The following is a 27037-nucleotide window of genomic DNA, read 5'->3' on the forward strand; positions in this document are numbered from 1 at the left end:
CTCCCATCACATGCACTTCCCCTCGCAGCGGCACGGATGCCATGGTGGGCGAGCCCTGCTCGGGCTGGCTCCGGACCCCCACAAACACACTCCTCCAGCTCCTCTGTCTTGCACCGAATGCGGCGGCTGGGTCTGTGCGGCACAGTGGCTGCGGGAGCCAGCTGGCGAGGGTGAGCTATTTTTAGTCAAGTCATTTGTTACTGGGGAAAAGTTTGCTGGATTAAACCCCTCTCCCATAGCCCCCACCACCGGCAGGTTTGCAGCAGCTCTGCTGGGAAGAGCTGGTCCCAGCATCCCCGGTGTGCACCCGGTACCCAGCAAGAGCCAGTGTTGCATCCTGTGCTTGGGAGCTTTGTATGACACCAGTAACAGAGAGACTTAAGCAAAGTCGGAAGGAGAGAAAAGAAGTGATATTTCCAGGCAAGGGCTCCTTGCACAGACCTGTTCCTACACTCAGCAAAAGGTGCAGGTGAAAGAACCGGGTCAAACATCCCAGTACAGGAGAGCCAGGGGAAAGCAGCACCACACACACCAGTGTGCTTGGGGCAGAGAGACATGGTACAATCAGAGCAGGGCCACTTGGCTCGTTTCTCAAGAAACATTCATTTCTCATCACCCATTCATGTATAATAAACTGTTTTTTGGGTGTTCACTGTGCCAAGACACTACATCAAAGACCCCAGGAATGACTGCAAAGATCAGATGGAGGAAAGAGCACAGCTCCGAATACCCAGGGGCTGCTTCAGGCCAGGAGATGCTCCAGTACCAGACATCAGACAAACTTTTATCTGGTAAACAGCTTTTGTTCTGCCACGCCAGGGTTTTCACAGCCAGCATGATGCTCCAGCAGCAGAGCCCGCTTCCTGGGAAAAGCTGCACTGAGCCTGGATGGGGCCAGGCTGCTGCTCGGACCCTGTCCCAACTAGGAGGCATCTCAAAGGCCAGCGAGCCCGTGGTGGATGCAAGGGCTCTGCCCTTGCCAGCAGTGGGGTAGCACAGCCCCTGGGTAAGGGAGTCCTCCTGCAGAGCATCGCTCCCAGGGGAATCAGCTTTAAGAATATCAAAACATGAAATTATCTCATCTCTCCTTTAAGAGCAACTGTTAAACCACCCCACTATTATTTATATAAATGTATGTCAAAGAAATCAGCCCTCCATCTCTGGCACAGAGAGATAGGAGACCCAGACACTGCCAGGGGAGCAGGACCCCCAGCTCCGGGGCCGGCGGCAGGCAGCGAGCCCCAGCCCTGAGGATGCTTTCAGGTCACAGCCAGCGGCAGGCATGATGCTGCTGGGGTGGCAGTGAGAGACAGGGCTCTGACTGGCCCGATGTAGGGATTTCAGTGATGGGGTAGCACCAGGCATGCTTGGGAACACCCATCCTGACAGACAACCCGATGCCCAAATTTCTTCCAGCATCTCCTTTGAGACCATCTCACCTCTTCCTGCGCCCCTCAGTGCCAGACAGGCAGATGTTTCTGCATCTCAAGGCAAGGCACCCCTCATTGCATGCCCATCACGCCTGCAACCTGCCACCGCCGATACCAGCTCCACACCAGCGCCGACCCCCACCAGCATCCCAGTTCTCCCCAGAGAAAACACATGCAGACAGAACTGAGAGCGTGCATGCTCTCAGCTGTAGGCAGAGATGGGGAACACTGGACGATGCTTGGCATTTCCCTTCCTTGTACAAGCTCTTCCCCTGAGCAGGGCCAAGGGGAGAGGTATGCACTCGGGCAGGCAAGCGAGCTCTAGACTCTAGGCTCGCCTGGCACAGCACCGCTGCTCTGCAAACAGCATGGGACCAAGCCTGGCAATAGAAATAATCGGGGACAGGAAAGCAAGCTGTGATCTATGCAACAGCAGCATCTAGAAACCAGCAGTGCTTGGAGCTATATGTACACATAGCCAGAGAGCATGCCCTTAGGAGTTTGCTTTCCAAAGAAGGGCAGAGCCAGGACTTCTTAAGATAATTTCCAGCTGCGATCACCTGGCCACCCTCCAGGAATATAACTCTGTTCCTGCACAAGAGCACAGGCTGTTGCCCCTTTGGGGCCACGCTACCCTCCTCCCTCCAGCTCTCAGCGCGAGGAGGTTTTCCTCGGAAAGGCGCAATGATCCTCCCGGGCTGCCTGTCATTCCTGCAACACAGGGCAGACAGCCTACGCCAACATAAAGTGCAAGCATGGAAACAGCCCTGAGCTCACAGGCCTTGAAACCATCCCCTCGCCCAGCAGCAGACATGAGGAAAACAGCATCTCCACATCCCTCAGCCTAAGTTAGCTCATTTCAAAGGACAAGTGACCCCAAGCGACATTGGGGTTCAGCATTGGTCTCCACCACTCTCAGCCCAAAAGCAGCTGCAAGAATTGCCAGGGTATAGAGGGGAGCAAGAGCTGCCAGCACAAGCCAGGGTGTGTTAGAAGTTGCTGTGCAACAGAGAAAGAAAAGGCTTTAAAAACTAAATAGACCCATCTCTGGGAAACACTGCTGGCAGAAGACAGCCCAGCCCTTGCTCCTGGCTCTGGGGCACCTGAAATGAGGCAGCACACAGGAAGGGGCTGAGAACAGGGCATTGCCTTTGATGTAGGAGATCAGAAACCCGGGTCAGCTTGAAACCACAGATGCAAAGAGGATTTGACGTAAATACAGAAGGAAAAACAGGGAGCCATGAGGCATCCAGGCTTCCTGAGCGCTGCCCCAGGAAAAGTTTGACCCCCCATGTCAAGGCAGGCTGAACACATGTGGTCTCAAGATGGACCATGAGACCCAGGAGCTGCTTGGTCAGGGCTTCCCAGAGGGTGGTCAGGGGTCTGAATGGCACCTAATGCATCCTGGGCATTGCCAGCATATGCCCTGATTCTGGTTTCATGCTACAGCTTACGGCTTTTCCAGAAATGTCTGGCTTAGCTAGGAACTGCCTGCTGGGATGGGGCAGGAAGGACACGCAGACAGCTCGGACTACAGCATCGCAAGACAGCATCCCATGGCCATCTCTCAGGCCAGCCTTCTGGGTTCCCTTCTTGCATTTCACCTCCACCAGCCTCAGCAGTAGCTCTTTTGGACTGTCCTTCTTCCCTCCAGCCAGGAAACTTAACAAAAATAATAAAATTCTTGTTTAACCTGGCAAAGCCAGGGAAAAGTTCTCATTTCCAACAGTGCCTTGGCTAAGGTGACTCACAAACCACAATGTGTGTCATTACTTAATAGACCTGCAAAGGCAATTATACGATCATGCAAACATCAGATTCCCGGCACAAGGAGTCACAGCACCCTTGAGAGGTTAAAACAAAGGGATGCTTTAAAGGTGAGCGACGGCAGGCTTTATTCTTCTTTGACTTTTGTTCTCATTATGTACAAAAACTCACTGAAAAGGTCTTATTGTTTGTGCAAAAAAAAAAAGTCTCTTGCACAAATTGCACAGTGAAGAAGGGAAGGGGATAGAGAATAAGTCCGTCCTGCCATGCTGAAGACTAGGAGAAGAAAGCATGCTATGCATCCTCTGCTGCAAGGTCCTGACCAGCAGCTCCAGCTGCAAGCACAAGGACAGGGCAGACCCTGAATGGCTGGATAAACAGAGCAAGACCTTCCTGATTCAACCTTAGAGGAGGAAAGGCAGGTTTTCCTTCTGCTCCTTCACCCAGGTCTTCTGTAACCCTTCCCTGTTTACCTTGCACACTGCAGAGAACCAAGCTGATTTGCATTTTACCTTATCCTGGCTTGATCTGGGTCAGGATAAATGGACAATAAAAAGGCATTTCTTGCCTGTCTGCATAACAGATGCACATACCAGGCCTTGAGGACCCTTTAGCAAGCAACCAGCTTCCCTGCTGTGTAGGAAAGCATGTCCCAGGACACTCAGCTGCTCAGGGGCAAAAGCCTGGACCAGCCCCTGTCCTTCCTCACCCTCACCTGTCCCTGCCACCCTCAGCCACTCCAAACTACCACACACACCCAGAGCTCATTCCCTGAGCCCAGTTTCTCCCCAGTCTCCTACAGTATGGGAGATGGGAGGAAAACAAATAAATATTTGTGGGGAGCTAAAAAGAACATTTCAGCAATCCTGCTTTTTCCACCAGGACTAATAACCTGGCTCAGCAAGCGCCCAGTCCTCACCTCCCACCCAATGCACACACACCCAGAAGTCCCAAGGGACCCTCTCCTCCTCAGGGGACACCACCAAATCCCTCAGGAAAGCCTGGGTGCTTCCTGACGGCTCCTAAAGGCAGCCATGCTCCCGGACCCAGCGGGGAGCTACGGGCTAAGCCCAGCCCAACTGCTTCGCTAAGGTGCCAAGTGAAAGATTAGTGCTTCTGGAAACCATCGAGCCGAGAGGACAGGCACAGAGCACAACATTTTTTTAGGTGCTGCTCTTTCAGATACGCCCAGCTGGACCCCAGCCACCGTCAGTAGCCTCCTCCCTCTCCAGCAATGCAGCTTTACCCCCCACCCCGGTGCCAATTCTCCCTTCAAACCTCAGCAACAACGGTGCTTATCACCCACAGTCTGCCTTGCGTCCTTAGCACCAGCAATTCCAGCACCTCCCTTTGGGATCAAAACCACCGCCTTATCGTCAGGCTCCCTCTCCTCCTCAAAATGTTTCTTCTTTCAACAAGAGCTCACCCAGCTCTGCTTTCCCTTCTTTTACAATTGCTACAATTGCTGGCATCGGGCTGTTAATACTGCAATTGCCTCCCCTTCTCTTTATTTGTGGCGTTATTTCATCGCTGCTGTTTCATCCCTCTGAAGCACATTACTGGGAATAATTTACACCAAAGCAACCTTCCTGCCAGATAGCCGCTTTGTGGGACACTTAAGCGCGGTGCAAATGAGCTCAAAATAAGGATGAGACTAATTTGTAGAGGAGAGAAGGGCAGGCACAGCCAGGAATAACAGCCTAGCTGCAATTGCCAAGCTCTGCGCTGCCGATAGCCAGAGCCTGGGAAGGTCCAGCAGGGAAAGAGCAATGTATATCCTATTTCTTACACCATTCCTTCTATTTCTTAAGATGCACACCAGTCCAGCCCAGCATCCTCTGCAGTCCTGGCTGAGCAGCCAGACCAGGCACAGAGCTAGAAGTAGCTTTGCTCTGCCCCAAGCTGACTGCTTCACTTGTCAGCCCCATCTCCCTACTGAAACGATGCCCAACAGCTGAATTAGCTCATAACTCTATTATGAAATTGGCCCTTTTACAGCAGCGTGTGTGCTTGGAGCTTGGACTTTACCATATTTGCAAACATCAGCAATCACGTTGCAACAGCGCGCAAGCGGCTGCTAATCAGTAGCCCCCCCATCCGTCCCTCTCTTGTCTCCAGGACGGCAGACGAGGCTCTTCCACGGGTGGCACGCAGCTCTTTTTACACTAGGAAACTGCCATCTGTAATTTTTAGACATCTCGAGGATGGCTGAGGACCAGCAGCGCGAGACTGCTGGCATATGTCACTCAGCCTGCAGCCGCCTGGGGGTTTCTCCTCCAGCACGGCACAGCCATCCAGTGCTGCCATGTAATTCGGCACTGCTCCCCCTGACCACCAGCTCCCCGTGCACGCTCATGCTGGACACCAGCGGAGACCATTTGCTTTCAGAGCCTCAGCAACTCGGAAAGAGACAGTGCTATTTCTAGCAGCATCACTCCCCCTTCTCTCCTATTGCCCACTTGCTCCTTCCTAAATAGTTTGCCATTGATTTTCCCATGCCAGCCATCCACTGTCTGCCAGCAGGCTTCAGAGCACTGGCAAGACATTCGAGCAAGCTGGAGCAATCCAGGAAATCATCCTTCATGGTCCCCAGCCCCCTGTCTCCATCCCTGCAAGTGGCAGCAACGAAAATTCATCCCTCCCAGGAGGGTACCACACTGACACATCCACCCTTCCCAGGCTGGAGCTGACACATGACTCCCATACAACATTTAGAATTTAGACCAAGTCATTTTCTTGGTTTAAACCTTTTTTGTGTTAGCTGCCAACAGAACTGCTTCAAAGGGCTCCAGCCTTCTTCCAGTGCCTGTTGGTCTTTCTGGGGCTGTATTAAAACCCCATCACACTACACAGTAGCGCAGAATCCCCATCTGGGAATACAACATTCGTGCTTCCTTGGGTTTTACACTGTTCCCTCTGAGCACAACAGGTCAGACAGCCCCTGCAAACAGGGCCAGCAAGTTATTACAGTCCCCAGCTGAAAACAGAAGATGCTTAAAGCCTGTGAGCATCCAGATGGGATCCTCCGTCTCAGAGAGCACCCAGTGTATCTTCCACAGGGGTCAGCACTGCAGTCAGGACCTGGGCCCTCCAGCAAAACCAAGGCTTCCCCTAAAGCAGTGCCTGCCAGGACCAAGCTTCTGGCCTCCCCCAGCTCCAAGAGCTGCTCGCAGGCTCTGGCCCACAGCTATCCAGCACTACCACCCTCAGCACACAACGCTCAGCTTGTCACCCCCTCTGCAAGTGATGCTCAAGTCATAATCTTCACCGGGGTCCAGGAAAATACGTGAAGGCAACTGGTCTGTCCTGGTCCTTTTTCTTGCCTAAAGCCTCCAGGTGAAACAACTCTAGCACCCTGACGGGGAGGAAGAAGTTTTTTGTGTCCAGCTCTTTGCTGTTGCCTCTTCCCCTGCCCTTCCTGTGTTAGGACACAATCCCTCATTGAGGAAGCAGCAGTTGGACACCAAGACATAAACCTGCCCCATCCCTCCTTCAAAAACACTCTTGAGCCAAAACACTGAGCACCTTCAAGCCAAAACTACTCCTACAGGTGGGCCATCCCCTTTTGTGGCCGAGTGCAGACCAGCACAGACACCCCACAAATGAGCCGCCTCCCAGGCACATCCCACACACCCTCAGGACATCTCCCCATCCTTGCACACACAGACTGCATCTCGCCCTGTGCAAGATGAGCCACTTGCTGGCGATACACATCTGCAGCGCTCCCGGTATTCACCCTTCCTGCGCCTTCCAAGACACCCTGCATCACCCAGCGCTGACTGCGGGTCAGCCTGCTGGAGCACCCACACCCCTCCCCGAGCTACCCCTCCCTGCTCACCCCTGTGGCTCATTTCCACCATGCTCATTTTTATTTTGCACAGAAAACCTGGCCTCGGAAATTCAGCAGCAAAGCTTGTTAACACAAGCAAGTGCACAAAGAAATCGTCAAGCCGTCTGTGGAGAACATTCCAAGCAGTCAGCATCCCTGTGGCATTGGGGATGCAAGGTTGGCTGCAGATCACACGCAGCCACCGAGGGACTTCTAGACACGAGACTCAGCACAGCCTCAGCACCCAAGTTACCCCTCTGAAGAAACTTCTTGGAGGCAAGAATAGTCCACAGTGGTTTTAGGCTCTTGCCAGCCAAAGTGTTGAATCACCTATAGCCTGGTGCGGGTCCAAGAGCAAGCCCAGGCATTCACCCCGCTGCCAAGAGCTGGGGGTCTCCCACGCTGCCCAGCAAATGGCTGGGAGCTGAGCCAATGTCTCTGGGTCAAGTTTCTTTCACCTACAGGCTTTCCCATTCCATTTGAAGATCAAAGCAAGCGATTTGGATGAGGACCACAGCGCTAAGCGCATGGCTATGGTGGGAAACTTGGTCTGGATGTGGCCCAGCACATCTGGAGCCCAGGAAGCAGAGCTATGGGCACAGACCCCACTGCACAGCCTAACCCCCCAAGTAGGTTTTGACCAAGGATGCTACACACCAAGCAATGCATCCTCTAAAGAGGCTCGGGCGCTCTCCGCAGCCCACAGGAGCTTTAACGTGAGGCCAATACAGAGCATTTCTAAAAATCCCAGTCTGCTGCAAGACATGGAACACCATGTATGTACAGCCTGCTTGAAACGGCTAACGGATCACATTTATTCCAAGCTTGCTACTTCCATATGCCAGGGGGAAAAAAAAAGCCCAAAACCAGAGCAGTGATGGTAAATTTCTAAAGCTACTGTAGCAAGGGGAAAAAAACCCCACCACAGTAGAAGAAGCCTCATGCCATCTCCCAGAAACTCCCCGCACTGCAAATGCCAAATTATTAAGTCAAAAGGAAGAAGGGAAAATAAAAAAAAACCCACCTTCCATAACAGATTGCTATTGTGTTTCCTTTCAAAAGGACACTAACCATGGTCTCTTGCTGCTGCTTTCATATTCAGCATCCACTTCAGCAGCTTGTTACTTAAGAAGTAAAACCTGCACCTTCATCCTCAGGTCCAAGCAGGTCACAGGAACACGGGCCAGCCCCATGCTGCCTGGGGAGAGTGGCAAGAGTGCAGCCACCAGGCTGTCACCTAAAGGGACTTACCCAGGGCTGGCAGGAGGGATAAGGAATTACCCTAAAGCCAGCAGGACCTGGCTGGATTTCACCCATCCTTGCTGCTGTGCTTCACCCCGGGGACCGCTGCATGCCCCCAAGGTGACGTGCAGGGATGCACAGGGCTCAGACCCACTCCTGTGCCAAGCACCCGGTCACAGCAGTGCGTGGCAGCGAACAAGGGGCTCAAACCCACCAGCCAAACCTGTGTGGAGCTACTGATGCTCCTCAGCATCCCCAGGTCAGCTCCAACCCAGCTATAAGTTTTCCATTCAGGAAAGCCTTGGGCAGCAAGCCCCTCACCCCAGCCAGCCTCAAGGCTGCAGCATGGCCCTGGCACACTCACGAGGTGCAGGAGAGGAAAGCCCACAGATGCTCACCTCGTGCTGCACCACCCACATCTCCTGCAGCTCCTGCCATGGCTCATCCAACCATCGTGGCTTCCTGAGACCTTGTGCCAGCTGCCACACCGGGACCGATAAATCCCCTCTGGATCCAAAGCTATCCTTGTTAAAAATAGGCTCTACCTATGACTCTCCAAGCTCACACGGGCGTCACCACCTTGGCCCCGGCGTGCTTCCCGACGTGACTAACACCAGCGGCGTATGACTAACACCCCGTCCCGCACCGGGGAGGGAGGCGGCCCCCCAGCAGCACAGGCACACACGAGTGGGTGGCCGAGCCGCAGCGGTTTGGCTGGAGCAAGCTCTCCCCCCTCTTCCTCACAGGGTTTCTTCATGCGTCTCGCCCACCCATCCCCGCCGGCGTGCACCATCCATCCCAGGCTGGGAGAGGGTCACAGTGGTGCCACCCACCACCCTGCTCCACCCCAGCTGCAGCATCCGAACCGGTCCAGCCCCAGTGCAGGGGTGCTCCGACCAAAGCTCAGCTCCCAGGTTCCCCACCCCACAGAGCCAGGGACAGGCTGCCATCCCAATCCACTGCTGTGTGCCTGAGGGATCCTGCAAAACTAATGATGTTTAGGTTCTTTTTGAAAACCCTGGGGCCTGGAGACAGGAAATCAGGGAAAATTCAGCTCACTCAAGAGGAAGGGCTGGCCCAACCCCATGCACCCTGCTACAGAGATGCAATCCTGCAGTGTGTGACAATCCCCAAAGCAACCCCAGCCAGACGCCTCAGGGAAAAAACAGCAAGGAAGATGCTGATGTACTGAAGAGTGCAGAAACCAAGCACAATCTAGAAAACCATGAGTTTGGAGAAAAGATGGGAAGAAGTACAGTTGTTTGCCATCAAGATGACAAAATAGAGGCAAGAGCATCCTCAACCACACCAAGCACCACTGAGAGGCCACCAGAATAAACTGCTCCCCAGCCAAAACAGGACCGCACCACAAGTCCCTTCCAGCCCTCCCTCCCCTCCCTCTTTGGCCCAGAAGTTTCTGAAAGCAGAGACAGACCTAAAAATGTGAATACAAGAAGAACTAATGGTCTTCAGCTTTTTTTTTTTTTTTTTTAATCACAAATCAATATTTTTTACATGTTTCTATATCCCAATGCAATGTTTGCATCTCCTTTGCTGGAGGAAACAGCAAGATAGAGCAGCCCAGAGCCTGCAGCATTCAACCCTTGAATCCACAAAACTAGAGTCCCCAAAAAAAAGCGAAGAAGAGGAGCTAAAATCCAAGACATCTAATGCAACCAGCATGCAAGAAGACCTTTTCCTCCACCCATACACCCCAGCCCTTTGGAAACACATTAAACACTCCTCAAGACAGCTTTTATATATTGTGCTGGGAACCACGCACAGCTCGAGGGAGGTTATTTGTCTTCTCCTCCCAGTGATGCACAGCAATAGCTGCCGGCAGCCCCAGTGATTTAATGGCAGCGGTGCAGGACGTGCACGAAGGTGCCAGCATCACGCGGGTAGCACCTATTTCTGTTGACTACATCCACCCAGTCCAGCTTCAGTCAGAGGAGCCCCATGTCAAGGCAGGGGATGTGAAGGTCGACACTCAAAGATCTCCCTCAATCCTCATTTTACACACCTGAATATCACCATGCAGATGAGACCTCCATTTGCACTTGTGAACCAAGAGTCCTTCCCACCACATTATGCCAGTGCAAGTTAGATCACCACAGCAAAGCAGCTTCACCTGGGCAGATGTAAGCATTTTGCAATGCAATCCCATAAAGCAACATTAATATCAATGTGCTACAAGAACATGAGACGGGTTGATCAGTTCCTGCTGCAGGGTACTCGTTTTCTAATAGCAAGAATCCAATATCGCCTAGAAGGGAGAACTGTGAAGTCTCAAGTGCTTACTGTGTAGCTCCAAGAGCCACATTTCACTTATTTGCCAAGTCTGGTCTCCTCTAATGTTAAAAAAAAAAAAAAAAAAAAAAAGACCCCAAAACCCCCACCAGACTGAATTATTAAGGGAACTGATAAATAAGAGAATGAGATGAAAACACCATAAGTTGCTCTCTCATATCTGTCCATCTCAGGTTTTTTTAAAGCATTTAAATCCTCACTTTGACACGACACTGCTCCTGCTGCAGGGCGCTCCAATCACAGCATAAGCCTTTTATTAATAAAATACATATTTGATCCAACAGAGCAGCTTCCACCTTTCTTCTCATCGCCTCACCCCAGCTCTCCTCCACTGGCACTGCAGGTAGAATACTCCTCTGAAGATGACAGGGCTGGAGTATCACACATACATGTACGCACACGTGCTTTCCTTCCTCCCCGTCTTCCAGGCACAGAGAAACAAGCAGCAGTGCCCCAGAGCCCTCTCCCCTGTCCATGTCCCTCCCCAGCAGAGGAAGCACAGTGCTGCTGAGAACTGACCCCCCTCCTCACTTCGGTGCAGAAGTGACAGTGTTCACCAGCCCCAGGAATTGCCCCCATCCTCTGCACCCTGCATGCCATTCCCCAGGTCACAGAGCACCCCAGCAGCACCCTCACCCCTCGCAGTTACAGATCTAATGCATACAAAGGTCCACCCTTACGAAAGTAGCTGGTAACGCCTTCAAGATGCTCAGGTTAAAGCATCACGCTCTCTTCCACCACCTGCACCCCTGGGAGAAGCTGCTTTAGGAGATCCACAATGCAGGAGCTCCCCATCTCATTACCCAACGCCTCTTCTGAAAGCCTGGGCCAAGAAACTCGCCTGTTTTGGCGTGCGGAGGCTGCGGCAGGAGCCCCGGTGGGATCAGTGCCCGAGCTACCCGCCTGTTCTCCGGGAGTGGCTCCGCAGCCCCCAGCAGTGGTTCGTGTTTTATGTCAGGGAAAGCATCCACACCTTCGGCTCGCTTCCTAGGGTGAGCTGCACGGTACGCACGATAGGAGGAGGAGAAGAGCGAGATTGCATATGAGAACTTTCCAAAATTAAAAACAAAAGAGAACAGCCTTTGGGGAAGAGGCCGAGATAATTAAAACATTAATTCAGATTGCAGTGTTTGCTCCGAACGAGCTCAAGTCACCCAGAAATCCCAACAATGGATAGCAGTGGGTCTGAATCGCAGCCCCATCCCCAGGCACACCAAAGCCCTCTCCATCACCCAGCAGCCTTCTCCAGGGCAGAGACTGGAAAACTGCCTTCCTCTGAAGGGAATCACAGGGAAAACAAGCTCCAGCTCTCAAGAAGCAGGAAGAAATTAACTACCTGGAATAACAAGTAGGAAACAGGTGACAGCTTTGAGGCTAATAAACCCTCCCAGCAACACTAACAGCTTTCTGCACGAGCAAAACAGATAAAGTGACTAAAACAAAGTCACGACAGTCACAAGTAAATCGAGTGAGACATGAGAATGACTGAGTAAGTTTTGGCGCTTGGCTGGAAACAGGCACTGGAAAAGAAAGCAGGCAGCGCAAGCTGCAGCATCCCCACTGCCCAGCTCCAGGTCCAGCTGTAATCTGGCTATGTGGTGCTGGGAGAAGAGCAACACCTCTCTAAAGGTCCTGCACAAGAGCAAGGACTAAGGCTAATATTTGTGCATTGCCATAACTTATTAGGAGAAGGGTAAAATCCTGCAGCAGAGTGAGAAATTCTCCCTTCCAGACCTTTAATAACACACAGTGAGCGCTGCCAGCCCATGGTGCCGGGGGGGAGCCACGCATGGGGCAGGAGAGACAGAGAAAGCATCGACTACAGAAGCTGCTGGGGAAAAAAGTGCCAAAGGGGGGGGGGGGGGGGGGTGCAGCGAGAAAAAAAGTCACTTGTAGCTGGTGGAAACTGCTGTCTACTCCAACACACCAGACACACTTCATTTCAATTTTGCTTTTTATATCACATCCACCAGAAGAAAAACACTACCAGATTTTAAAAATGGCTTTCAAACCTAAAGCCTTCAAACCTTCAACTTCCTATTCCAACATGTGACATTAAATTCAGGTGTTTTCAAAGCTTCCACCCTCTCTTTACCCCTCTTTCTTGTTCTCGTGAATTTGCCTGATGCAAACCAGCTTCACTCCACAGAAGCATTTCAACTTCAACCAAACTGCTGTCTCTGAGGCCAGGGGAGCCCCTGTGCATGGCCACCAGACCGCACTGCGATGCATTGGTCCGATGCGCAGGATGCCCGTGGACTCCCTGGGCCACAAAGGTGCACCACGAGGAGCTGTCTTCCTCCCTTCCTTGCTCAGCATCACCCCAACACATGAGAAGACATTCAAGGGCATCCCACGTTCCCCCGTGACACTGCCCTCCGATCACAAAGTGCTTCAAGACCCAGCGGCACTTTTGATGCTGGAGAGGGGCCCAGCCCCGCTCCCCACGCCAGCTCCTGCCCCAGGAGCTACCAAGCAAGCAAGAGAGGGTTTACGAGAGGCCAGGCAGTAGGCTGGGATTAGGGTTTAGGGTGCAAGATCGATGGCTTTCCAGCCTGGGTCAGAAGCAGGTTGGAAGGGTGTAGAGGAGATGCACAGACAAGCGTGAAGGTGAACGTGGATGAAGCAATGCTCTCCTGCCAGGACCAGCTTCCCACAGCTGCTGGGCCCCATAAGCACAGGGTCAACTGCACCCATCCAGCCCCAGAGCAGCTGGGGAGGGAGCAGGGCCAACATCCAACCCATTCCTGCTGCCTTTCCATCCCGACACTGAACTTGGAGACAGCCCAGCTGCCCCAGGGAGCAGAGGGGCTGCACTCCCCATCTCCTCCAACTCCTTCCCACTGCCTCCCTGGCTGTTTGCACCCAAACATTCACCCTGGCCCAGCCTGAGCTCACATCACCAGCAGAGCAGGCAGCAGCAGGCAGTGTCCTCGATGCCTGGAGCAGAAACACAAGAGGTGCAGGCAAGGAGAGGGGCAGAGAGACCAGGGACCTGGAGCAGCCTCCAGGGAAGCACCAGCCACCAAAGATGGAGTAGGGAGGCAGGAATATGACTGAACACAAAGCAAGGAGGACCAGAAGAAAGGCACATAAAGGATTTATAAATCCTCATGTAGACGGAAAAAGCCATGTGAGCATCATCTCGCCAGAGGACGCTGGTGAAAGCGGCAGTCGCCATGCACTGGCAACAGAGCGAGAGACCACCCTGGTCCCTGCTTCCTCCTCCCAGGAATCTGGCACCCTGGAAAAACCTGCCCAGCCTTTGCATTTTGCAAACCTTGGCTCTAAAAATAACCATCGGTGCAAGTGACACATTTTGAGCAGAGCCGGAGAGCAGCAGCCCACAGAACCAGACTCACTTAGCATCAGCAGAGATGTGTTTTGTAAACAGGTTTTTTTTAAGGTTGCTTAGTAAGCTGCTGATCAAACAGCCAAAGCTGTTGTCTGATGTGGCAGAAATGAAGGGGGGACCCAACAAGACGGAAGAATCCTGCAGAGGAGGACAGGATGAGGAAAACTCAAGGGCTGGACCCCATTTCCCAGCATGTCCCTCACACCTCAACTCACACTTTTAAGACGGAGTTTCTCACCCCGTATCACTCCTCGGGAGAGGTCCCAGCTCCAGCCATGCCCACAGCACGGATGCCCCCTTCACCAGCTGCCTCCAGAGAGCAAAAACCCTATTTATACAGAAAGCAGAGCAGCAGCAATGGCCAGACAGACCGCCCCGCTGCCAGGGGGCTGTGCACCATCTCCCACCCTCCTCCCTGAGCCCCCGGGGAAGCAGGGTGCCATCCTGCCCCGGCTGCTGCAGCCGCTCCCCGGGGGCTGGAATGATTGGCAGAGTGTAGAGCAGGAGGAAGAGTCACCCAAACTGTTGCTCAGTTAATCATGGTAATTAGCCACCATCTTGAGCAACTCCCATTAGTTACAGCCTGATTTTCTCAGGCACAGTCAGCACACAAGATTTCAATTAAAACTCACCACACAGCCAGCTTGGAAGTAGCCACCTTGGCCCACCACAGGGCTCATCCAGGTCACGGAAACATGCAGAGGAGGTGCTTCTTTCCTTGAAGGACCCAGTTTGCTTAATTTTAAACTGGGTCTTATTTTCCAGCCCTGCTCGGGAAGCCTCAGCAAACGCATGCCGGCATTGCAGAGCAGATGCCGTAGGGCTGGAGGGGAGAAGCTTGCATTTTTCCCACCCGCCGCAGGGATTGGATCCATGCCCTGAGCGCAGACCGGAGCTGGGGTTTCTCTCTGGAGCTGTGCCCACATGCTCCCACCATATGAACCACCACTCCCAGCGAGACTCGCACCCCTGCGGCAGGCAGGGCGGCACAGGCAGCCTGCCTGTATGCTGCCCTGGTTTTGGGGAGCAGGCACGCTCGCCAGGGCTCTTTGTTAACGACGCCACATTGCACAGAGCCCTTCACCCTCCAGCACCCATCCCTAAAAGTCACGCATGTTGCCTTAAGAATGGGTCAACATCAAACAAGCTGCCCAGCGTGGACCAATTTCCTAAAAGCACTCGCACTGGTCCCACTTGGATGGCACAAAACAGATGGACCCCTCACCGCACCCAGGGTAACAATGAGTTAAAGCCCACCTTCTGCCTTGCAGCTTGGAAAAACAAGGCAGGGGAAATGCAAATGCTTTGCTGAACCAGAAAGCTTCATAAAAATATTAGCCACAGCTTAATTGGCCCTCTCCAGGGATCTGCTCGCAGGGGTAAGGCTCATCATCACCCAGGCCTGCCTACACCTCCATGCTTTAAGGCACCTTTCTGGCTGGTTTGGTGCTTATTTATAGGCAGCAGTCCTCAGAGAATCACAGGAGGAGAGGAAGCTCAAACCCCTTCCACAGGGAGCTTGACAACTTTTGAGTTTTCTGCCACCTGGCTAAGCAAGGGAAGCAGAAATCAGGCTCCAGCATCTTGCCCATGCCATCACACAGGTGCTCTATACCAGGAGCTCAGTGTGTTTTTAACAGTATCCCCCATTCCCTGCTCATTAAATGAAGTAATTTGGTATCAAAGAAATAGAAGAACAAATCTGAGCCAGGCTGGGAAGCACAGGAACTTGTGGATGGTGAGCAGGGCAACAGGGCTCTGCGCCTCTGTGGCAAGCAGGTTTTTCAGTACCTGTGCTGCCTCGCTTTAAAAACTGCCTGGGAAACCCAATATTTGATTTAAATCCACAAGGGGTGGCCTCTGAGGTAGGGGACATGTAACCCAGCATGGAAAGCATTAAAGGCAACACCTCCCTGTGCTGAAGAGGAGGAAAACGTCCTTTCTGAGCCAATAACTAACACAGGAGCTGGACACAGTTGGAGGGTCCCCTTGGCCTTGGCATAGTATTTTTAGGGAGAACCCTCCAGCAAAGCAGGGGGGACCCAGCCCCTCATTTTGCAGGTGTCGCATCTCAACATCACGGAGGAATTGTTGAATAATTGATGCCAGGGAAGCTCCGATCCAAGCTGCTGCTCAGAGCAAAGTCAGGATGATGCCAGAGATAGCAGAAAGGGAGAAACCCCAAAGCCTTTGCCGGGCTGCTGCCGAGCCTTCGCCCCCGATCCTCCAGCTCCTGCCCGCCCTGCTCATTCCTCAGCCTGACGGAGAGCTCAGCAGCCTCTCCCCAGGCACGAGGCCTCACGGCTGTGACTAATGGTATGTTTTGACATCCCTGAAATACTCCAGCACTTCATTTCAGCCGCAGGGAGCGGGAAGGAAGGAGGGGACATGCTGGTGGGGAGCCTGCACCAGGAGGGAGGGGCAGGAAGAGCTTTTGCAAAAGCAACAGGCAGTAATAAAGCAAAGCGTCAGGGGAAAGATGCGGGAGACGGCCAAGGGGCAGGCTGGGACCTGGAAGGCGCCCGGGAAGCCTGTGCGATCCGCTCCTCGCCTGTGCCTTCCCTGCAGCTCTGCAGAGGTGCGAGGCACTGGATTTATTTAATATCCCCCTACCCCAACTGCACTGCTTGAGTGGGGACACAGGGATGCTCCACTAATTCCTAGTGAGCCTGTACCTGGTGGTGAGGGATGCAGGATTGCCCTGCTCCCCTGCCCGAGCAGGCAGTGCCCCCAGCCTCTTCCAGCTCCCTGCTTTGGGCTCTCTCCAGCAGAGCCAGGAAGGCGACAGACGGCGAGCCCTGGGGAGGTTAATTATCAAGCATCTTCCCTGTGTTAAAACAGTCACCTCCGGCCCCAGGAGGGCCAGCAGAGACACAGCCTCAGCTTCTGGCAGGGGAGCAAAGAGCATCCCAGCCACCAGCCGAGCTGCTGGCCACAACCATCTGCCAGCCAGCAGCACCGGGGAGAGGAGCAGCTGAAGCCATGGGGGGGGATCTGGCTTTTTTCCTGACAGCTCTTGCTCATCACCAGCTGCTCGCGCTGGGGATCAGACAGTCCTGCTGCACCCCAGCAGGCTGGGGGAGAGGGAAGAGCAGGTTGCCTGGACGGGCCTCCAGATCTCCACATGTGGTCCCCAGAAAGACAGAGGTGGAAAGTGGAACAACCTTGGGAAAACTGTCCCAAAATGCACCCTTGCCCTGAGGGAAGAACCAAGGGGTGGCTCAGCACACCACCAGGCTCACCCCAATCTAGCAAGCAGAGCCCCCTTAGCACCAAGGCAGAAGAGCCTTCCTCCAGGCTGCATCGCCCCAGTGTCCACCCATCCATTTCAGCCATGAGCATCCTCGGTGGCATCCATGGATCAGCCCAACCACGGATGCACAAAGTCAGCAAAAACTCCAGCTGCCATCACCAGGGTGCCACTCACAGAAGTTTTCTTGGGTCACTGTGAGCAAGGAGCCCAGTGGCAGCAGTAGTGGTGATGGGGGAGAGGTGGGGGGATTGTTTCCTCTTTTCAGCTGTCACTAAAGTCATCAGTGTGGCTGTGAGTGATTCACACCAGCATATGAAAAGCCTGTGACTCACGCACTGGATGCAGTGGGTGGGTGCATTGACTCAACCACACCGGGGATGGGGCGCGGGGGGCTTCAGCCTCACACGGCCACAGGGACAGTCCTGTTCGCAGGGGGTCTGAGGCACCACCAGGCAGGAGATCCCCACACACATGCTCAGATCATCAGTGCTCTCGGCAGCATGGGTAAACCTGAGGGAGACTCTGCACCTCAGCATCAACCTGTTGCCTGTCCAAAATAGATGCCCAGGTGCAACAAGCTCACTCAGCTTTTCAATGGGGAAAGTCTTACGCTGCCCTGTGTGACAGCAGAGGAGGAGGAAACCCTCAGGTGCTCAAGGGATGCAAATGCATCCTGAACAACAGCAAACAAACTTTCCAGGTACTTCAGGACCACTGAGGAGCAACGAAACAGCCAGGCAGAAGCAGAGACCAGAGGGGAGCTTGGTGCCAGGGGACAGGCTGCTGCCACAACCATCTCCTCCACCTCCCAAACCTGTAGACACACATCCAGGAGAGCGCAGCCCTCCTGCCATACCAGTGCTGAGACCTGCCTTGCGGGTCTGCCATGCCTGCCTGTGCTGTACCACTGGAAAGCCACTTTGCAGAGAGATCCCCACAAAAGCCAACTGGAGGGACCCCAGTCCTCAATTCCTTGGCACCCCGCTGCTGCTATGTGCCAGCAATGCTGCACAAACGTTTTGGGGAGAAGGAGCTGGAGGCAACCCCTCCAGAAGACACTCTCATGTGGATGGCACTCAGTTTCTAATTACTCAACGGGTGGTAGCTATGCCCCAGTCTTGCCAAAGATGCCAGCAGCAGCAGCCAAGGCTGTGAACGTGTGTCTCATCTCGCTGACAGTACCTTCCGTAATGCTGTGCCTCATCTGCCAAACAGCCCTGGCCATGGATCCAGACCAGCCGAGAGTGTCACCACATCCCACGGCATCCTGAGCCCAGACCTCCCCATCTGCAGCATGGGCCAAGCCAGGCTTCGCTTCAACGCCATGAGCGGGATGAGATCACCCAACCAGGGGGATGCAGCCCATGGGGGAAGGCAGGGTGGTCCGGGGTGCAAGTAGCACTCGTCTGTTCAGGATCGTGGGAGAGAGTTATCCCCGGCCCCCCTCCAGCCTTGCAGAGCACCAGCAGGAGCCACAAGCACCGACACACACACACATTCTGCAATGCAAGAGCAGCTGGGAGAGCTGCAGGAACAAGGCAAACAAACCCTGATTTTGGGGACCACTCATTCATCACTGCCATCAGCAACACCCAGGCAGGGACCAAACTTAGGAGTGGCACCCAGACCCACAGAAAGTGGGGACTGGGTGCAGGGAGACAACACGAAACGCTGGGTGCCCAGGGCATTGCAGGGGAGGCTGCCAGGGGCACCCACGCAGCCTGCGCTCTCCCGGGAAGAGAGGAGACCCTGTACATTTGGGAGGCCTCGGGCTGGCAGAGGGGGACTGGAGCTGAACTAGCCCACCACGGGACACCACCGCTGCCCCTGGCGCCCGAGCAAGGGCTCTCCAGGGCACCCAAAGCTCTCAGGTGCCTGACACAGGGGAAGAGAGGGGGGCTTACGCCCCCGACCCGGCTTCCCCCACCCCACCTGGGGCACAAGGCAGGGCAGCCCCCCAGCACAGACACAGACACACACACACACACACCCCCGCTCTTTCCCGAGGGCAGCGGGACCCCCAGCCCCACCAGCGGAGCCCAGCCCCGGAGCCGCAGCCCGGCCGCGCTGCCTGGGGGCCCCTCCGGCCGCCCCCAACCCCCCTTCCTCAGCCGGCGAACCACCTTAAGGGGAACGCCGAGGCTCCCGCCGCTCCTAGGCTACCTTAATAAAAACTTTGTCAGAGCAGAGCTGCTTTCCCAGGCACGGCCGAGCCCCAGCCGCCGAGAAACCCTCAGGAAGGAGCAAAACGGGGAGTCGCGCTTCAAACTTGGGGTCCCCTTCCAAAGCGTACCTCCATCCTCCCGTGCGGGGAGAAGAGCCCCTCCGCCCCCCCCAGTACCCCCAGGGGGCCACAGCCCCTTCTCTCCGCTACCTGCCGCCGGCTCCTTCCCCCCGTCCTCCTCCTTCCCCGAAGAGACGGCGCAACGCGAGCCCGGAGCTCAGCGCATCCCCGGCGGCCAGGATGAGACAAAAGCCGCCGGAGAAGGGAGGGGAGGAGATGTCCACCGAGACCGAATCCCTCAAAGAGAGGAGGAGGAGGAGGAGGAGGGAGACAGTCCCAGCTGGCGGGGACTGCCGTCTCCCGGCTGTCCCCAACAGGTAGCAGCGTGGGGGGAGGACACGATGTCCCCACGGCGACAGCGTTTGTCTACTTTGGGAAAGCGAGTGGGAGTTCCCCAGGGCCAGCAGCCCCGCTGGCCACCGCTTACCTGGAAACAGAGGCATGGCTCCTGCGGGAGAGCTGGGCGAGGTCGGGATATTATTCCAGAGACATTATTTGTAATAGAAAGGGAGAAAAAGAGCCGGGGGGAGGGAGGGAGGGAGAAAGGGAGGGAGGGAGGGGAGGGGAGGGGAAGGAGGGAGGGAGAGACAAGAGGAGCAGGGAAGGAAGGAAGAAATGAGAGGAAAGGGGGAGGGGGGATAAAGCGAAATAAAAAAAAAGGAGAAAATAGAGACAGTTAAAATCTGTCTCCTGCCCACACAGTGGAAAAGAAATTTCTGACAATCGGAGAAAGGGAACCCGCACATATAGCAGAGGGGGCAGACGGGGGATAACAAAGGAGGGAAGGAGCCGAGCTCCACCAAAACAGAGCAGGAACTGTCCGGGCACACCCCCCTTGCACACCCCCCACCCCACCCCCCTTGCACACACACCGGGGGGGAAGGATGGGGTGCACAGCCGAGCAAACAGCCACATTTCTGCCCACCCAGGCCAGCTCAGCCACCCTGGGATTGGCCACCCTAGGATCAGCCACCCACCCGGCAGCAGCACCCAGAAACCTGCACCCTGCTTCAGCAGGTTCAATTTGACCAGTTCGGTCCCACACCGGGGCTGGGGACTGGTGGCAAAGGACCCCCACATTGCCCCACCAGCCAGTGTTGGTGCTCCCCAATCCCTCTTCTGCAGCCCTGGTCTCCCCCTTTCCGCACACACCTTGCTCCTGGGGCACGGGGACCTCCACAGCTCTTCCCATACAAAGCAAGCATGAGTTTTCCAGCCACCACATATCCACACAAAATATAACCCTGCACTCCCTGCCCTTCTCCCATACGAGGCCTCCCCTTAACCAGGAGCCAAAACAAGGGCAGCTGTGGAGATGATGGACACGGAGGTATATGGGCCTCCAGATCAGCCAGAGATCTACTCCACGGCATCTGCGGGCTGCCGGTGGGAAGGGGTTGCGTTCAAGGCCTCCTCTTAAATCAAGTTTGCAGCCCAGTTTGTAGAGGTCCCTCCACACTGCTTCTGCCTGGGCTCCATTTTGCTTTCCCAGGCACCCTGGGCAGCACCCATGGACAACTGAACCTGAACATGCAGGATGGAGGAGCTAGAGGTGACACAGGCTCTCTGTATTTCAGTCAAGGAGACCCACAGCACTGTCACAGCTGCCCGGTGATGCTGCCAAGGGGCTGCTGGATTAAGGCAGCACACAGCTCTTTTTATATCGCCCCTTAGCATGTGCAGGGAGAAGTCCTAGCATGGCACAGCTCAGCACGAGCCCAACTGGTTTGCACAGGAGTCCCCAAAAGCTTGTCATTGCTGACTTCTCTGGGAGACAGCCCACTGCAGCCTTGGCCAGGGGGTTCTTTGGGTAGGCAGGATACCCCCACACTCCAATGCCCCTCCAGCTCTTTCCTTTCCCTCCACCACACTGCAAAGCATCCCAGCAAACCTGTGCCACTTGGCAGTGCCCAAGAGCATCCTGGACATCAGAAGCTTCCAGGGCTGGGTGCTAGCAATGTTGCTAACGCTATCCCAAAGCCGCCCCTGCACTGAGCCCCAGCATGTGCTGCCGCATGGCACACAACCCCTGCCCCAGTACGTACCTCACCCACATGGGGCACCCATGAGTGGCATCATGGGTGCACATCACCCCAAAGAGCCAGGGCGCCAGACTGTTTGGGGACAGATTATGTTACTTTTGCTTTACCAAGACATTGCACAGCTCTGCAGTGCCTTGCTGGCACCCCTGGGGCTGAGGAAGCAGCAGAGCTAGGTGCCCAGCCACCCCCTCACAGGGATGCCCGCTTGTGCCACCCGGCCTGGGTGCTGTCTCTTTAAAACCTTCATCCCTAAATCTGAATGAAGCTAAGGGAAGAAAATCCTGGAGATGAGTGCTTCATCTAAACGTCTCCTCCAGCACTCCCGTTCATTCAAACGCTCCGTGAGCGTGCTCCTGCCCTAGCACACTTCTGCCAGCACCTCAGGGAGGAGGCACAGAGAAAACTTGCCAATACTCATCCTCTTTGGGATGCATAGGAATCCCTCAACCAACTGCCAGGACATTGTACACCAAAATCCCAAATCCAGCCCAAGCAAGGCCATCCTGGCACGTGTGGAGGGAAAAAACACTGCCAGAGGCCCTACACACACATCAGCAACCCCATTCCTCACCATTTCTCCCATGTTGCTACAAGCTAGCACTGGTAGGGATGCAAATGCACCCTATAAGAGTACATCCCTCTGGCCCCCCAGAGAAGCGGTTTTGACACCCTCTCGCACACAGCCCTGCATGCACGATGCCCCCAAATCCTGCCCTGCACAGCCTCCCCGCAACTTGGACGACGCCAGCATGGCAGCCAGCCTGAACACACCAAGACAGCTTCTCAGCGACAAGCCCAGGGGCTTTATTTAAATATATATGTGTTGTTACTTGGGGACTTGGTGATGCCTTGGATTCAGATGTCTCCATGGTTACCTGCTCATGGTGGGAGCTGGGGGTAATTGAACTCTGGGGGTTCACCATTCATCACCTACCTCCCCTCCCCATCCCCACAGCCCTTCTGCCTTCCCAGGCAAGCCTGCTCCCAGCTCCCCACTAGTGCAGCGGAGGGGGAGGAGAAGCGAGGCTCTCCCCAAGAACTCGTTACATGAATAATTTTGTCAGTTCCACGGATGATTAGACACGAATGCAGATCAGCTTCCCCATCCCGAAAGAAAAGACAATCCTGATCGGTGCGGAGATGAAGCCGAGCGCCTCCTCCCACCACCCAGCTAGACAGGAATGAAATATGGAGAGACGGCGTCAGGAGCAGCGCCGACATCCCAGCGATGAGCTGCTGTTGTCTCGGGGGAGTGAGCAGCAGAGGCACTGGCGCCCACCTGCCGGCGTCTCTCCCCGCAAGCTTGCTCGCTCGCAGGAGCCTCCCTCAGCCGTGCAAGCGTGTGAAGGCAAGGCGAGCACCTGGGGTACAGGTTAGCAGCCCAAGGCACTGGCTGGAAAGAGAGCCAAAAAAAAAAAAAAAAAATGCAGAACTGCAAAGCCCAGCTAGAGAGAAATGAGCATCTTTTACATCCAGGAGCATCTGACTTTTCTCAACCCTGAGCTTTGTGGAAGCACCCAGAGACTCCTGAGCCCGTTGCCCAAACCCAGCACCATTTCATTCGCAGACACTACCCTGGACTTAATCTATTTCCACCGCTCGTTGGCTAACCTCTTATTCCCATATAGCAGCACTGTGTGGAGTAACCCCAAGGACCTCTAGCTTTTTAGTATTGCTTTCCTTCCAACGCAGCAGAAAAGCCTAACTAGATTTCTCCTCCTTCCCACATGTACAGCCACAAACACTTTGGATGTGGACTAATTGGAGACAGTTCAGAGGGCAGCAAAGCAGGCATACAAAGGACAGCAAAACACAACCTGTTGGGGGGGGGAAGCCTGAAAGAACTGGATTTGTCTAGTCTGAAAATCAGGAGGCAGAAGAGACATGATAGCAGTCTTCAATTATGTAAAAGGTTGCTACGAAGGGTGCGAGAATGAATTGCACTGCATCCCCACAGGGAACAGGACAAGAAGTAATAGGCTGTAAATTGCAGCTTAGACACTAGGAAAAAAAAAAAAAACAAACAAACTTAGTGAAGATTATTTAAGCTTCGGGATAGACAGCTGGGGAGCTGCTGGGATTTGAGGGCAAGTCAGAAACACTGATGTGGTGGTCTGGATAAAGCAGCTCCCATTTTGAGACAGGGGAAGGGACCCCTTGCAAGGTATGCTCCTGCCCTGGGTTTTTAGCACTCAGTGGCTGGTTCAGGCTATAGCTTTGCACTGGTTTCTGCCAAGCATAAGGGGACCAGCAGCTTTTTTGGGGGTGATGCAGACCACCCCACGTCCAGCCCTGCACCATGCCCCCCACCCAGCTTATTCTGCCTCCACCTTCTGCAATGCCCATGGTGTTGCAGGTAACACAGCAACTCAGCCTGCCCTCCCTGGCACAGGCTCAGGGCTGTGCTGGGGCAAGAGAGCACCCAGCTTTTGTCCCACATCTGTCTGTCTGTCCTGTGCTTAGGACCCACAGCACATCAGGGACCACCATGCAGGTACCACCTCCCCTCCCAGGGATGCTGCAGCAAGAGGACATCATCCACCCTCCGCTTCCTGGGGGGATTAACGGTGTGGTACAACTCTGCACTCCCTCTGGGCCATCAGTAAAGTTGACTAGTCTGGGTCAGAAAGTGGAGCTCCTTGTTTTGTTAGACACATGCCTCATTTCTCGAGTTTCATGCTCATCGCTTTCAAATTGATCTGTGTATTTTTCTACTTAATAGGCCTGTGTATATTTTAAACAGAGCTAAAGAGACAAGAAGACAGGAAGCACAGGCCAGCTGAAGACATCTTTAAAAACAAAGGAGCCATGTGTATTTAGCAAAGCCTCCAACCCAGCAGAGGACAGCTGCTGGAAGTGCACATATGTGAGCTGCCAAATTGTCTGCGGGTCCCATTGAGTGGTGAGAGCTGGAGGGACCCAGAAAGCCAGGGACCGCCATGGGGAGCACATGCTGCTCTCCTGTAGAGAGGAGGTTGCAATTGCCATAGGGAAGAGAAATTGGGTAAGAGTTGCTGCATGAGTTCCACAGCTGGTAAACTCTCAGAAACTTGTGAAACTGCCTCGGGGTGAAAAAAAAAAAAGCACCTTCCAGTATATGGCACATGCTACCCCCATGCTGCACCAATGCCCCCATTAAGGTTTGTTCTCGAGGGCATATGCCAAAATACATGCTTCTGTTTAACAACAGGAAAGCCCATGAAACTTGAAACATCTTTAAAGATATTTACTCTCTCACAATAATATGAACACTGTAACAAGGACTGAAAGGGGAAAAAAATGGCCTAGATCTTCAGGTGTTTATGTAAAGTGAGACTAAACTTTCCCAAAACCAGACAATCCTCCCTGGAAAAAAAACTTTTCAGTAACATAACTTCCGAGACTGTGCTGCAAAAGAAAAAGAAAAATCACACAGTGCGGTGGGAGGCAGACAAATGCATGGACCTCTCCCTTTTAGGACCACACTTCTGGCTAGCTGAATCACAGGGAAGCTGCACCCTGAACGGGGTGATCAAGAAACACTAAATTTGCCTTCTGTTAGGGAAAAAAAAAAAAAAAATAAAAAAATCCTAATTTACCCATCAGCTACTGCAGACTGCAAGAAAAAAATATCAGCAAATTCCTCCCCAGATGCTCTGGCCAATTTTTGTCAATTAGGTTAATGACCAGAAAGGCAGCAGTCCCAACCTGTCACTGGGAAAGCTGAGCCCACGGAGGAGATGCCTTTGCCCTCCCTGCCTGCTGCTCTACCTCAGACCTGTAGTTTATATTCCAGTTACAAAACAAGAGCTACTCTCAATTTCCAAACTCCCATCTTTTAGCTGAAGCATGTATTTTCCTGGCACTTGTTCTGCTTCAGTACCCAGGGTATAACTACGCCTCTTGTGTTTAAAATGTATCTGCCATCTGGAACACACGCAGAGACCCATACCCTTGCTTTGCTCCTCTCCAACTGCAGGCGCCTGGATTTAAGCACACATTTTTATCCATTTTTTTCCCTCCCTCTTACTCGTGTCTGAGCTGTTTGACTAAAATCTGAGCCATTTCTCAGGGTCTGTCTCACAGCCCAGTCAACACGGAAGGAACCGGTGCCAAAAAACCATTTCTTTCTGATCTGATTGTTTGTTTTCCTGCCTTTCCAGTTTGGGATTTTTGACAGGGAGCCATGTGAAACCAACTGCTCATTGTTTATTGGGAAGCCTGTGGCTGCATTTTAGTCATTTTGCTTGCAAAAAGACCCGAGGATATGATGGAAAATCAATTAGCTCCTTGCAATAGCCTGTGTTTGCAAAGCTCTTTGGTGTCCACACATAGGGGAAAGCCAACCCAAACAAGTGCCCTGGGGTGTCACTGCTGGACCAGACCAAGGATGCTCCTGCTGCACTGCCCAGTTACCTCCTCACCTGATCCCACAGCTTGTGCCTACAGCAACGCCCCAGCCGAGGTACCTCCCCAGATCCACCCCTGCTCCGTATCCAAAAGTTGCAGCTGATCAGGAAGGTTTGGAGAGAGGCACAACAAGGCCAGAGTCCCTCGGTGGGCAGCCCAGCAGCACTGTCCCTGGGTCCATCATCTGGATGGCATCTTCCGATCTCCTCCAAAAAGCACGCCATCCTCCTCACGCTTGGGCAGGATGGGCAAGTCCTCACCCTAGGGTTGCTACAAGCATTTAGGAGCTGGACATCAAGTCACCTCCCCGTGGCAGTCCAAATATACCAGGTCCCTGGCTGTGTGGCACTTTTCCCCAACAAACCTTTAATTCTGCTTTTGAATTCACTCCAAGCTAACTTCTCAGCATCCCCCTGACTGCAGACCAGAATGGGGCATGTTATTCCAAGATAATAAATAAAAGCAGTAGCAAAATTCCTCAACACCCACCGGCTGCTCCTCCCCAACTCCAGGGCTCACCCAGGTAGGTTTCTTCCAGGGCTTGGTGGATTTTCCAAAGCAGCCCCTACTCTTCTCCAGACCACTGCTTCCCCACCCCAAGTACTGCACAGAAAGGGGTCCAGGTTACCAAGCACTCAGCAGCAGCAGTTCAGTCTCCTGTCCTCTTCATTACATACTGCTACTCTGTCAGCTGCAGACCTCCACCAACAGCTTTGTTGTCTTTCACATTACTAAAAATATTATTAACAAGCACAGCTTAGGGTGAGTCTGAGATGCCTCCAAAAACACACCACTTTCTCATGCTTCTCCACTTAGAGTAACACTGAAGGGAACCAGAAAACTTTTTACCCACTTCAAGTTCCACTAATATCATTCCTATTCAAGTCAAGCATAACTCCTAAATCATTGCTTTTAAGTATTATCTTCCTGATGTTATGAACAACACCAAGTTAGCTCATTATGGCCCATTTTCTATGACCACCCGTCAATTGAAGCAAGTTACACCTTCCTTCAGTCCATGGGCAAGACAAGACTCAACCATTCAGCCTTTCTTCAACCAAGTTTGATGTTCAGAGGTTGACATGCCTCTGTCACCTGGTGCATAAGGCAAGCATTGCAATCCTTACTGTCCCCAA

The 27037-nt window shown here is 53.7% G+C and overlaps 1 protein-coding gene across 2 annotated transcripts in view; it reads right to left on the bottom strand.

Moving 5' to 3' along the window:
- CACNA1E (calcium voltage-gated channel subunit alpha1 E) overlaps window positions 1-20008 on the bottom strand; it is a 146350-nt gene extending 126342 nt beyond the window's left edge. For both annotated transcript variants that reach the window (XM_052801159.1, XM_052801158.1), the window contains exon 1: window positions 19898-20008. The gene's annotated coding sequence lies outside the window, so the exon portion shown is untranslated. The remainder of the gene's footprint in view (window positions 1-19897) is intronic.
- Between the last annotated feature and the right edge of the window lie 7029 nt (window positions 20009-27037).

This window comes from Harpia harpyja, chromosome 11 (genome assembly GCF_026419915.1).
Source record: "Harpia harpyja isolate bHarHar1 chromosome 11, bHarHar1 primary haplotype, whole genome shotgun sequence".
In the NCBI taxonomy this organism is placed as follows: Eukaryota; Metazoa; Chordata; class Aves; order Accipitriformes; family Accipitridae; genus Harpia; species Harpia harpyja.